Source organism: Bidens hawaiensis, unplaced genomic scaffold, assembly GCF_021521415.1.
Source record: "Bidens hawaiensis isolate Kalapana, Puna unplaced genomic scaffold, B.hawaiensis_p1.1 tig00002602_1, whole genome shotgun sequence".
NCBI lineage: Eukaryota > Viridiplantae > Streptophyta > Magnoliopsida > Asterales > Asteraceae > Bidens > Bidens hawaiensis.
Genome location: NW_027491141.1, coordinates 187390 through 200546, shown reverse-complemented (window position 1 = coordinate 200546; position 13157 = coordinate 187390).

The following is a 13157-nucleotide window of genomic DNA, read 5'->3' as shown; positions in this document are numbered from 1 at the left end:
CTGAAACTGTTGTGAAAAGAAACATACAAACATTGAGAATTGTTCCCAATCAAGACTCAAGATCAGTTAAATCTGATGATTCTCAAAAATTACGAAATAATGGAAAGAAAGGGAACAAGGGTGTTTTCTTAAGAAAGAAACCAAAAGAATTGAATGGTGATGAAAAGTTTCTAATGAAAAATGGGTTTGAACCTCATGGATTTCTTTGGAAACCAAGAGGTGAATTTCAAGAGCCAAAGGGAATTGATGTGAGAGATTATTCAAGTACAAAAGATTATGTGGTGCAAGATTGCAAAAGCATAATTCCTTATGTGAAAAGCCCAAATCACAATGATGAGAAAAGCCCAACTAACAGTGGCTATAAATCAGATGAATCTGATGATTGTGAACTTATTTATGAAGATCCTAAGCCTATTCCTCTCACATCCAATGCAAATTGTTAATGAAACTGATGATTTACAAGTTGATTCAGCTTGCAGTTCATCACATAAGTAATCAATCTCTTTGATATGTGCAGGAACAGTTCACTCCACTGAATGAAGTATGGGTACATGTATAGTGGGTGTTCTAGGCATATGACTAGTGACAAAAGGTCACTTATCAATTATGAAGAGAAGTTTGAAGGACCAGTAGCCTTTGGAAGTGATGAAAACGGTGGAAAAATTGTTGGAAAAGGGATCTTGACTAATGGAAAGGTCACATTTGATAATGTCTTTTATGTGGAAGGATTACAGTATAACCTTTAAGCATCTCACAAATGTGTGATAAAGGTTAAAAAGTTGGGTTTGAGGACTCTCACTGTTTTATTCTCAAACCTGATTTTGTAATCCCTCCAGATATGATTATGATGATGGCTCCAAGGAATGGAAATTTGTATGAACTAAATATGAAAGATGATGTTTCAAGGGGTGGTACATGATTTGTATCAAAATCCACTGAAAATGAAACCAAATTGTGGCATAGAAAGCTTTGTCATGTCAACTTAAAGAACATGAACAAACTTGTGAAGGGTGAGCATGTGATTGGTTTACCTACAAGGGAGTTCAAGCTGGATGACAATTGCATCTCATGTCAAAAGGGCAAGCAGCACAAGTCTTCACACAAGACAAAACTCATTAACACAATTGATCAAGTGCTTGAGATGCTTCACATGTATCTTTTTGGTCCTGTGAGTGTTCCAAGTATAGGCAAGAAGAGATACTATCTTGTGATAATTGATGACTTTTCAAGATACACTTGGGTTTATTTCTTAAGTACAAAAGATGAAGCTGCTGAGTTAATTAAAGGTTGTGTGACAAGGATTGAGAACCAGTAGGATGCAAGGGTGAAGGTAATGAGAAGTGATAATGGAACAGAGTTTAAGAATGGAGTCATGGAAGAATTCTGTAATGAGAAAGGAATACTTCAACAATTCTCTGCTCCTAGAACTCCTGAACAAAATGGTGTTGCAGAGAGAAAAAACAGAACACTCATAGAAGCTGCAAGAACCATGCTAGCAGATGCTTTCCTACCTGTCACTTTTTGGGCAGAGGCAATTAATACAGCCTGCTATGTTTAGAACAGAGTACTTCTCAACAAAGGTCAAGACAAGACTCCTTATGAGATTTTGTTTAAAAGAAAGCCATACATTAAGTTTCTCAAGCCATTTGGATGCAAATGTTCACTTTTGAACACCAAGGACTATCTTAAAAAGTTTCAAGAAAAATTCTTGGATTGCTTCTTTGTTGGCTATTCAACATACTCAAAACCCTAGAAAGTATATGTCAAAGACCATTTGAGTGTGATTGAATCTTCTGATGTAATTTTCAATGAAAATCAGTTCAACACAGTTGATGGTGCAGCTTGGTTGTTTGATCTTGAGAAACTTATCAAATCTTTCAAGATTTATCCTGAAGATTTTGATGATTCATTTTACAAGACAAGTGTGGATGAAGAGAATAATCAGAAGAGGTTAGATTTGGACAAACTATGGTCCAAAGTTGTTGAAAAAGGAAGTGAATACAATTTTATAAAGGATCCCACGTGTACTAAAATTGAACAAGTTCAATATCATGATCAAGAACAAAATCCAAATCAAGAACAGAATCAAGAAAATGATATTCAAGACAATCATGAAGTATAAGATCATAAAGTTCTGAATGAGGAGTATCTCAGCAACCAAGATGAAGTGCAAAGACAAGCTGCAAGGGAAGCTAGATTTGAAGATTTGTTTGAAAGCTTAAATATGGGAAACAATGGTGCATCTACCTCACATTAGAACAATGAAGAAGCACCAGAGTTTAATGATACAACAACTGATTTCGTCATTGATGAACCTGATCTCAATGATACAAATTTGAACTCTAATATGTCTATTAATGTAATAGTTCAATCCTCTTATGTTGAAAGAAATCATCCACCTGAGAACATCGTTGGAGATATCAATGAAAGAGTTACAAGAAGTGCTTCTGAAACTGCAAATATTTGTTTGTACTCCTGCTTGTTATCCCAATTTGAACCCAAGAACATTGTTCAAGCATTGAAAGACAACTGTTGGGTAGAAGCTATGCAAGAGGAGTTGGCCCAATTCAAAGATTTACAAGCATGGGAACTTGTAGATAGGCCAAGAAACAGATCTGCCATTGGAAATAAATGGGTTTTCAGAAACAAAAGGGATGAAAGAGGAATTGTGATTAAGAACAAAGCAAGACTTGTTGCATTGGAATGCCTACAAGAATAAGGGATATAGACTTTGAGGAAGCATTTGCTCCTGTGGAAAGACTTGAGACAATAAGAATTTGTAAATCTAGTAACTTCGCAAAGCTTTAACTTCGCCAAAATTTAACTTCGCCAAAACCCTAAAACCCTAGTGACAACTTCGTCGCTGTCGTCTGCCCCATCCAAAAACAGATCTGAAATGGGCCAAAAACACTAAAACGCAGATCTCGAACCATAGCATAAGAGCCTAAGGCTCCGATATCACTTGTAAATCCCTGGTGCGTCGTTGATCGATACGAGATCTGCACGAAGTTTAGGAGTGCGGAATCCTCCTAGACCCGTTTATGGTGTTGAAAACTAAGAACGCGAATAAACACAAACAAACACTCTAATGGGATAAACAGATCTGTAGATCGCTTTATATATTAATCCAAAACACATGACATACCGAAAGAGAAAACATATTACGGCCGACCCGAGGTGAACTCTATATCGGGTCTGCCCACGACACTCTGCCTGTCTGTTTTTCTCTAGACAACTTTACTACACTCACTCTGTTTTTTTTGGTTCGATTACTAAACCCTAAACATGACACACATATATATAGATAAATATCTTCGCGGGCTTGGGCTTGGGCCTCAAGGTGAAGTTAGTTGTTCTAACTTCACCTATGGCGAAGTTGTTCTAACTTCACCAATAGGTGAAGTTGCCTTAACTTCACCTATGGCGAAGTTGGCTCCCTACACAACTTCGTCCCAGCTGGTCGGAATTGCATAGAGACGGTCACAAAATGCATCAACAAACTCCCCCTTGACCGTTGCTCTCAATTTTAACAAACACTAAAAATCATCTGTTACAAAACATGCACCAACAGACACCCTCTTAACTGATGATCTTTTGTGTTCTTCTTCTGGTAGGACTCGATCTTCAGACAGTGCACTGTGATCTTCAAGATTGAACTTCACATATGTATGCAACATCAATCCTGTCTTCAACCAGATGTGTCTGAATCTATCTTGTAGCTTCACAAATCTACCAATCACCAGACGTCTTCCATATCAGATCTCCCCTTCAGTGTAAGCTCATCCAAATTATATCGAGATCTTTGATCTGCAACCCAGTGCCTAATCAATCATCTCAAGCGTAATCGGTTTATAAGATAAGGTTCAATCTTCAACTACTCACGAGCAAATGATCAGTTTCATCAAAAAACCACCTTGACATAATCTAACACACATGCCCTGTAATAATCATCAAAAGCTTAACCAAGCTTCCATGATCTTTATTACTCGAGCTTCCATGATCTCCAAAAATAATATCACCAATGTTTTTTCCTCAATGATCCTCTTTTCATATGAGCGACATATGAAAATTTTCGTTCAAGAAAATTTCCCGAATTTTTTTTTTCTGGATAAACCATATCTTGAACGTCGGAGGAAAGGAAAACATATCATTAGTCTAACCTTCTGCATATCAGAAGTCTGACCTACGGGTGAACTTCGCCTTATAATTTCACCTGATAAACTTCGCCCTTCTTTAACTTCACCTTCCAGTAACTTCGCCCTTTGTTAACTTCGGCCTTCATTAACTTCACCTTCCAGTAACTTCGCCCTTAGTTAACTTCACCTTCCAGTAACTTCGCAAACCTTTAACTTCGCCAAAACCCTAAAACCCTAACGACAACTTCACCGCTGCCGTCTGCCCCATCCAAAAACCGATCTAAAATGGGCCAAAAACACTAAAACGCGGATCTCAAACCATAGCATAAGAGCCTAAGGCTCTGATATCACTTGTAAATCCCTGGTGCGTCGTTGATCGATACGAGATCTGCACGAAGTTTAGGAGTGCGGAATCCTCCTAGACCGTTTATGGTGTTGGAGACGAAGAACACGAATAAACACAAACAAACACCCGAATGGGATAAACAGATCTGCATATCGCTTTATATATTAATCCAAAACACATGACATACCAAAAGTTAAAACATATTACGGCCGACCCGAGGTGAGCTCTACCTCGGGTCTGCCCACGAGATTCTCCATATCTGTTTTTCTCTAGACAACTTTACTGGACTCACTCTCTTTTTTTTTGTTCGATTACTAAACCCTAAACATGACACACACATATATGTAGATAAATATCTTTGCGGGTTTGGCCTTGGGCCTCAAGGTGAAGTTGTTCTAACTTCACCTATGGCGAAGTTGTTCTAACTTCACCAATAGGTGAAGTTATTCTAACTTCCCCTATGGCGAAGTTGGCACCCTCCACAACTTCGCCCAGCTGGTCGGAATTGCATAGCAACGGTCACAAAATGCACAAACAGAATTTTCATAGCCTATGATGCCTCAAAGTATATAAGGGTATTCCAGTTAGATGTCAAATCTGCTTTCTTAAATGGAAATATAGAAGAGGAAGTGTATGTATCTCAACCACCAGGATTTGAGGACCCTTATTATCCTAACAAATTGTATAAGTTTAACAAAGCTTTGTATGGACTACATCAAGCTCCAAGAGCTTAGTATGATGAGTTATTTAATCACTTACTTGATAATGGTTTCTCAAGAGGAACTATTGACAAGACCCTTTTTTACAAGAAAAGAGGAAGAGATTTGCTTCTGTTACAAGTCTATGTGGATGATATCATTATCAGCTCAACAAATGAACAAATGTGCCATGAATTTGAAGAAGTAACGAAATCCAGGTACTCAATGAGCTCAATGGGAGAAATGAACTTTTTTCTTGGATTGCAAGTTCAACAGAAGATTGATGGTATCTTCATATGCCAGTCTATGTATTTGCATGACATATTGAACAAGTTCAAGTGTCAAGATTTCAAAACGGCTTCAACACCCATGGACACTCATGAGAAAATGATAGCAGATGAAAAGGGGGAGCCTGTGGATGAGTATGAATACAGAGCCAAAATTGGATCCTTGATGTACCTAACTGCTTCAAGACCTGATATCATGTTTGATGTATATGTATGTGCAAGATTTGAGTCAAGTCCTAAGGTCTCTCACAAGACAGCAGTCAAAAGGATCTTTAGATACTTGAAGGGAAAGCCTGATTTGGGGATTTGGTATCCAAAGAACCAATATTTTAATCTTTGTAGGTTCCCAGCCGGATCTACACAGGAATATCTCGTAGTACGAGGGTGCGGAATCCTTACGTAATATGATACGAGTGTAAGATTAATTATGCATTGAATCGGTAAAGTATAACACACGGAAAAATACTAATAAACTCGGTTATATTGCAAAGCTTCACCACGTGATATCAATAATCACTATCACACGTTCTGCCGTCTAAAAACCTTCTCCCAAACAAACCTAAGCCGAAGTATATATAGACTTTGACAACTTCGCCTAACATACTAGGCGAAGTTGTCTAACTTCGCTATTCCCCAACTTCGCTTAATACAACCAGCGAACTTATACATATCACTATTCAAAACCAAACAAACAATCTAAAAAGATTACAGACACATGCAAAACACAATATATTGAACTACTGACATCATGCACCAACAGACTCCCCCTTGGAAGTAGTTTCATATCTCTATCTTCTTTCTCGTGTCTAGTAATCCCAAAAATCTCGTGCCACCCGTCTTCAAGCATGAACGCCCTGCCTTACACAGACAGAGACCACCCTCTGGTACTTCTTGGCTTCATCTTTCCACGCAGGAATGTAGAATATCTTCTTATCGTTTAGTACATGCAAATCAACTTGAGACAAATTTACCAAGTGCATGGGATCATACACTCTCAGAATCTCCTATTCGTCCTCATCTTTCATAACAGCTTCAGCTGTCTGACTATCAACGTACCACCACTTGAGACTCTTTAAAACATACTTGGGCATCATCTTCATCGGCACTTCTTTCAAACACCGGATCGGCTTATACTTCATCACCATCCAAGGCTTGCCATCAGCCCTCATTCCTCGATCCTTATCTTCAACCAACCTTCATTCTGAGGCTTTAGAAGTTCAAACTTTTTCTCCTTAATCGCTTCCTTCCATACTATCTTTCCAATTATTCTTGCAATATCATCATCACTCCTATTAATCAATCTCAAACAAGCCAAATCTTTCACCTCACACTCAAGCAAGGTGTTTAGCGATCTCAATGCCTTCTTAAAATATTGAATTCCATCATAACGCTTAATCACAAACAACATCAACTGTTCGTCATACAACCAGCAGATGATACCTTTCTTGGACTCAGCGCACCCCTTGATGTTGTAACTCTTCTTAAACATTGTTGGAACTGCAGGCTTTATTTTCTTGAAGAACCACTGAGCACTACCTTCTTTCCATCTCGGTTGTTCTTCCCACTTGGACTCATCTGACACATTTGCATCTTGGCTCATGTTCACCTTGTCAGCATCTGGAATATCATGTTCTACACCGTCATCCACAATCTCACCTTCTTCTATCTCACTATCAATCACAATCTGTTCTCCTATCTTTTCAATCTCATCAATAGTTAACACATTATCTGTTAAATCATCATCATCACCCAACACTTCCACATCATCAACAACAACGACATTCTCACCACCTGATCCACCTGATGTACCAGTTGACTCCCCCTGAGATGTGGAAGTCCCAAGAGTTTGTTCAGTTCTTGGCAACTCACCACATGCACCCTTCGATGCATTGAGATCATTGTCTCTATCTTGTCTCTTCTTGGTTCTCAACTCGTCGCCCTTGCAGCTCGTCTCCCCCTGAGATGCTAAGAACTCTTTAAGGGCATCAAATAATTTACCGTGTTCAACAAGGAAGGACGACTGTAACTGATTCTCTGCCACAAGTCTCTGGATGGCATGAGTTTGGATGAGATTAATTCTTGACTGTTCAGTAACCACCCGTTCAAGAGCTGCTATCCTCTCAGAATCTGATAAAGTAGCATCAAAATCAAACCTTATGTGAGAAATTTCTTGAGCATACGGTGGAGGAATGCCCAAACTAACTGGAATATCCGAGGTAGGCTGAACCGTAACCGCGGGTGGAAACGAAATAGGTAACCCCGCAGTAGCAACCACTGTAGACTCAACAAATCTTGCAACAACTTGTGATGGAGTAAGAACAGGAGGCGGCAAGGAAGCTATCTCTGGAGCAGTAAACAAAAATGTGGTTGGAGGAGTACCAAAAGATGACGACGTGGTCGCCAAAGAAACACTGGTGGTCATCGGCACTTTAACATTCATAGTAGTAGGAACCATAGTCATACCAGATAACGAGGGTGGAGAGAAACGAACCACCCTTGAGCTTTCACCAACTCCTAAACTTTCACCAGCCCTGGCCTTCTTCGATCTTCGTACCAACTTGTCTAACTCCTCCTCATAGTCAGATTCACAATCATCCGAATCATTCTTTCCCTTGCCATGTATTCTTTCTTGTCTAGAAAGAATCTGTTGTGCTTCTACGATATCGTCAGTGGAGGAGTCAGAATCGGTTCTCTCAGAATCCGCCACCGATGTAGCGACCATAGATACATTTACCCCAGACACCTCAGCTACAGAGGCTTGAATTTCAGCAGCTGGATCAACCCGGTCCATGTCAAAGAAACCTTGCCCTCCAAAGGCAACTTCAAGATCAACCTGTTGCTCCGGATCGACAATAGGATCAGCAGGCTGTACCACAGGTGGTGGTTGAACCACAGGAGGTGGTTGAGGAACATTAGCCTGTTGCGGTGCCAGGTCACGAAATTCATCACCTTGAGGAGGAACATACGCCGGATTCACCAAATAACCAAACAGGGCAGTGTGTCGTGGACAAAGTTCTGGTTTGGTACGAGCAGTTGATGACCTGCATCGCGCAAAATTCCTCTTACTCACACTCTCAACATAACGGATAGGACGTCGTTGACGCAGCGTAGGAGCTACGTGATTCAGAATCATCTGTAGGAATCTCGGATACATCAAAAATCTTTCCCTAGCGACCGCGCGTCTCTGACGATAAATCTCATAAAACACCATCTGACTAAAGCTGTAGGGCTTGTTGTAAGTCAGGGCAGTCATTGCAGATTGCATCGTTGCCCCCATACCGTTTGTACCAGCTTTACGACCAGACATCCACACTATCATCACGTGCATCAGAAACCGCCACTGATCTAATAAAAATCCCTTTCTCCGTAGAGTGTCACCTAACGGACCCGAATAACCCATACGTAGAAACGCACCATCTCTGAATGTAGCTGGAAAGTCTGTTGGATCATTTGTAGTTTCAACCCCGAACAGTAAAGCAACCCTTATTTGATCTGCCGAGAACTGTACCACATGATTCTTCACTGTAGTGCGCATAATCGGAGGATCAACTCTACAATATTCAACCGTTCGCCAAAAGTCTTCGATATTTGGTAGCGAAATGGGAAGAGTAGTCGTGATGGCGTGAACAATACGTGAGTGAACGAGAAATGAAATGATCTCACGATAGTCGTCTATACCACTAGCATCCAGATCTAAAGTGATATACATGTTGTGACCCGGAAAGAACTGTCGGTTGTTATCTCCACCTTCATCACCACCAGCACCACCAGCACCTGCCACAGCAGCCATAACTACACAACAAACGGTCTAAATTAGAATAGTTTCTTAACAGATCATAACTTCGCCTGTTACCAGTGGCGAAGTTATGACATCTTTTATGTTTAACCTCGCTTTGGCTCAACTTCGCCTGAGTAAAACGAAATAAACAAGATAATTTATGGTTGAAGTTTCTGATAGGGCGAAGTTAATCAGTCGGCGAAGTTATGAGCAACTTCGCTTAAACCTTAACTTCGCTTCTCTAATCGACGCATCATAATGACCCAATTTGGGCTGTGTTTGATTGATTTTTCGAATGAAAACATGAAATCGGTAGCCGATATAGGCTCAGATGACCATATGAAGATTAAAACACAGTTAGAACAAGATGTTGAACGAGGGTTTAAGGTCCGTTTAACCGAAGCCACACATTGGATCATCAAGAAGCCGATTATTACCAAGTCTTACGAATTACTGGTCACAATGATCTTACAAACCTGTATCACGGAACAGAAATCAAACAATAGAGAGGATCAATACAAGGTCTGTTCAAGGGCTAAGTTCGCCGAGGAGTTAGAGGGTTTGAAAATAATTTGACTTGTTTGACCAACAACCCTTTATATAGGTGGAAGAAAACCCAAGAGGTGAAGTTGTGATAACTTCGCCCCAAACCTAACTTCGCCAGGTCAAGGGCTGGTCAACTTCGCCTGTGTTGGTTATAGTTGAACTTCGCCATTTAGTTAACATCGCTGGTTTATAAAAATTTGAGAATTACATACAAAACGTCACCCATTTTAAGACAGAACCTTTACACAAGGAGCACTTTGCTGTTTAAAATTTCTGGTAAAAATTTATACTTGACGATCAAGGAACCAAGTAACCAAGTTAATTAAATTTAAACCAGAAAGCGAAATACAAAACGAAAATTTGAGTAAAATAGAATAGACGGGATCAAATTTCAGTCTTGACGAGCCTGCTTGTTTTAGAAAAGGTCCGAACAGGAATCATACTGATTAAGTGGCTGTCACTCAGATCCGTGTTCAGCGGTATTATGACATAAAGAAACAGGTTGTAGGCATGTATTAAACTTAGTATGATTTTCATCGCTTCGGTGATACGGATTAGGTTCAATTAAGCTCGAAATTTAGATGGACATCACATGAGAGATTGTGATGCCTCCTATTTATTCTCAAAGCGTATTTGGCTTTCCCCAAGTCACCCCGAGTTGACTTCGACCCGTAGTGTCTAATTATACAATGTGCACACATCTATCTTTAGAGTCTTCTTCCCGTTCTTTCTTAAGCTTGAAATATTCTTTCTTTCCTCTTTCTTGATATTTGAAACAACATAAGCTTCAGAAGGCTTAACAATATACACATTTTTTTTTTTTTTTAACAAATAAAGACATTAATACAACTTCAAATTGTAGACAACTGCAAGTCCCGAATCTGGATCACTGCAGGTACTTGACACTCTCTTCGCAGGAATCAGAACACTCACGGGTTCGTGTATGACTGGGTAATCACTTTTCTGTCTATCATTCGGAAAGATGTATATGGAGACATGCACAACTCAGAATGATTCTCCACATTAAATCGAGGAGATTTAGTTTGTATCACTTCTACTTTTACGCACCATAGAAAGCTACCATAACATACAATGACTGTTCTAGAGTCTTTTAGGCCTAATAACTTCACCAGTTAAGCACACAGAATCAGTTTTTCTATCACTTTCCAAGGTTGGATCAATTTTCTTTTAAACATCGTATTGAAACTTCTTACGAAGCTATAGACTTGAAAAATTATATAATCTCCCTAAAAAATTTAAATTCTATCGCCCCGATCAAGTCAAAGTCTTCAGGTAAACGGCTATCCTGAAGATCCAATGGATCCGCTGGACCGACCACATACGAGTATGTGTCCGTCTAACTAAATATGAACGACTATTTTTCAGCGAAAGAATAAAAACCCATCATAAACCGCCCCGGTCACTTTCAGTCATCTGGTTAATGGTTATCCTCATAATCTACAAGTAGAAGTAAGGACCAAACATATCCGAAGATATGTCCTTCAAACTTAAGCAACCGACATAATTTTAAGCGAGGTTACTCGGGATTGATCATCCCATTAAGCTGAACAAGATTTTGAAAACGGGATCGGTCAAACGCTTTAGTAAAAAGATCGGCAAAATTATCCAAAGAATCAACCTTTTCAAGCACAATTAATTACTTCTCAGCACAATCCCGTATAAAATGATGATGAATGTCAATATGTTTAGTTTTGCTGTGTTTAACGGGATTGTTAGTTACTGAGATTGCAGCAGTGTTATCAATGCAAATAGGAGTTTGAGTGAAATTCAGACCATACTCGCGCAATTGCTGTTGTATCCATAAAACCTGGGAGCAGCAGTCTGTTGCTGCCATGTACTCTACTTCGCAGATGGAAATGGTGACTGAGGTCTGCTTCTTGCACTGCCACGACACCAATCTTCCTCCGAGAAACTGACATCCACTGGTTGTTGACTTCCTGTTCTGATTGCAACCTCCATAGTCAGAATCTGTGTAAGCTACCAAATCCAGTTCTCCCCCTTTTGTGTACCACAATCCCAACTTAGGCTTGCCTTTGAGATACCGCAATATTCTCTTCACTCCCTTCATGTGAGATTCCTTCGGGCTTCAAAGGATGATTCTTGTGAATTTTAGTAGTCTGAACCTGACCGACTTCCAGATCATTCTCAAGATTTGAAGAGAGTTCATCAGTGTGAGATTGAGGCTGACAGTGAAATGGATTGTAGAATTCATCTTCATTCGATACAGCAGGAGTATCAACTGCACTTGACGAGGTTGGTTGATTTTCATCATATTGCGGACGTTGCACAATGTTCTCCTCGTCGTCATACAGAATCTGTGAAGCAATTTTCTCATCAATGTCTGCAAAATCCAAGTAGCGCACATTAAAAGATTTGAAAAGCTTATCATAGTCGAAAGCCTCCGCCGGTCCCATGCTAGGCCTTGGTGATTTGTAACTAGTAATGTCAGTGTTACAGACCACCTCAACCTTGTTGTTCGATAAATTAAAGACTCTTCTGTTGGGTGTCCCAACAACATAGCCAACTAAGATACCTTCGTCGTCTTTCTCACCAAATTTAGAGTTAGTCTTTAATATCGAACATGGGGATCCGAAAGGTTCAAGACCCTTCAAGTTTGGCTTTCTACCATGCATAAGTTCATAACATGTTTTATTTAATCTTTTAACAGTTAAAACACGATTAAGGATATAGCAGGCTGTAGCAACAGCCTCAGCCCAGAACACCACGGGAATTTTAGCATCTGCCAGCATGGTTCTGGCTCCTTCGATTAGCGTTCTATTCTTCCTCTCAGCTACTCCATTTTGTTGCGAAGTATACGGGGCGTTGTACTGATGTTCTATCCCTTTTTGTAAGCAGAACATCTCCATCTGATAGTTCTTGAACTCTATAACATTATCACTCCTGATGTACTTAACCTTTCTCCCAACAATATTCTCAACCTTGGTAATCAAGTTAATTACCAACTGAACTGTCTCATCTTTTGCCTTCAGAAAGTAAACCCAAGAGTATCGAGAGTAATCATCGGTCACATTCAAGCAGTATGACGTTCCACCTACATTCACAGGAACAAAGAGATCCATGTGAAGTAGGTCTAGGGTGCTGACAATTGAGTTAACCTTCTTGGAGTGATGAGGCTTTTTGTGTTGCTTTCCTTTCTTGCACGACAAGCATTGATCTTCAAAGTTAAAATTCTTCAAGGGAACCCCAAGTACCAGCCCATTCTTGACAATGTAATTCATTTGTGAAGATGTATATGTCCCATTATTCGATGCCACAACTCTGACTCAGACTCAGTTGCCTTTGACAGAAGACATGGCTCTTCTGTTGTCATCTCAGTTGACCTCA